Source organism: Otolemur garnettii, unplaced genomic scaffold (genome assembly GCF_000181295.1).
Source record: "Otolemur garnettii isolate 467f Iridium unplaced genomic scaffold, OtoGar3 scaffold00159, whole genome shotgun sequence".
NCBI lineage: Eukaryota > Metazoa > Chordata > Mammalia > Primates > Galagidae > Otolemur > Otolemur garnettii.
The window spans coordinates 533,387-535,086 of record NW_003852554.1 but is presented as its reverse complement, the minus strand read 5'-3'; the positions used below and the strand labels follow the sequence as shown (position 1 = coordinate 535,086).

General features: G+C 40.3%; 1 protein-coding gene across 3 annotated transcripts in view; it reads left to right on the top strand.

Annotated features, from left to right (window-relative positions):
• Positions 1-1,700, top strand: part of ZFYVE9 (zinc finger FYVE-type containing 9) — a 174,650-nt gene that overhangs the window by 161,347 nt on the left and 11,603 nt on the right. The gene's annotated exons all lie outside the window — the stretch shown is intronic.

Here is a 1,700-nt window from a genome sequence, read left to right as displayed (position 1 = left end):
ATTGATTCTCTTGCCTCAGCCTCCTAAGTAGCTGGGACTACAGGTGCCTGCCACAATGCCCGGCTATTTTGGTTGTAGTTGTCATCATTGTTTGGTAGGCTTGGACTGTATTCAAACCCGCCAGCTCAAGTGTATGTGACTGGCATTCTAGCTGCTTGAGCTACAGGTACTGAGCCAACTTTAGTCTTCTTTTTTTTATGAATTTAATAAAACAGTGAATGAAGTGCAGAGTGCATTAAATTTCAACTGAATTTCACAACTCTGACTATAAAGAAACATGTTATTAAGAAATTGTTAAGAAAAGAAATTTGGGAGTTAAATTGTCATTTGTCCTAAAGTGACTAATTAATGCCTATGTGATCAAGTGTTGGCTACAGTTGAAATTGTGTCTTTACCATGTGATCAAAAAACACCCTTAAAATTTTTTTTTTCCTTTTTGCGACAGAGTCTCATGCTGCCCTCGGTAAATTGCTGTGGTGTCACAGCAATCTCTAACTCTTGGGCTTAAGTGATTCTCTTGCCTCAGCCTCCCAAGTAGCTGGGACTACAGGTGCCCACCACAACACCTGGCTATTTTTTTTTGTTATAGTTGTCAGTGTTGTTTAGCAGGCCTGGGCCATGAACCTGCCGGCCCAGATGTATATGGCTAGCACCTTAGCTGCTGAGCTACAGGCACCAAGCCCCCTTTAAATATTGTTAAAAATTTTTAATTTTAACAGTGGCACACCTGTAGTCCTAGCTACTCAGGAAGCTGAAGCAGGAAGATCCCGTGAGGCCACAATTTCTAGGATGCAGTATGCTATGATTGTGCCTGTGAACAGCCCCTGTCCTCCAGCCTGGACAGCATAGTGAGACCCTGTTAAAAAAGAAAAAAAGAAAGGGCAGCACCTATGGCTTAAAGGAGTAGGGCGCCGGCCTGTAGACATTCTTCCTGAAGAATTTATGCTTGTAATAAATAAACAGGAAAACTCAATAATTTAAAGATGACAAATCTCCAGATTGATCTGTATATTTAATGCAGTTCTGGTCAAATATTTCAAAATCTTTTACCGAACTTGACAAGCTTATTTCAGAGTATTTAGAGTTGCAAAAAATCCAATTACATACAAGATGCTTCTAAAGAAAATGAATAAAGTAGAGGCTCTTGCCATGATATATCACAAGATTGTGTAAAGCTACAGTAGTCGAACTTGTAACTTTTAGAAGAATGATAGACAATTGACTGTATAATAACCTAACCCTAACCCTAACTCTTGAGGCTTGGTGCCTGTAGCCCAGTAGCTAGGGCGCTAGTCACATACATATGCCAGAGGTGGCGGGTTCAAACCCAGCCCCAGCCAAAAACTGCAAAAAAAAAAAAAAAAAAAAAAAGATAAATTGATTCTTAACAAATGTACTGCAATGTATTTAAAAATTACATGTTTCGGTTGGGAATTTCTTGGACCCTGGATTTCACTTGTGTATTTCATTACAACAATTGGTTGCCTAGTTATGAGATTTTTATGGAGGCTTTTTAGACATTATTTCAGCTGACAAAATTGTGTGCCAGTGAAGTAGGGTAATTCCTCAGTGTATGACAACTTTTACCCTCAATTTTGGTGTTTGCCTTTGACTCAGGTAAGATAGCAGCTGCCAGCTCGGCGCCTATAGCTCAACCGGCTAAGGCGCCAGCCACGTACACCTAAGGTGGCGGGTTCGAA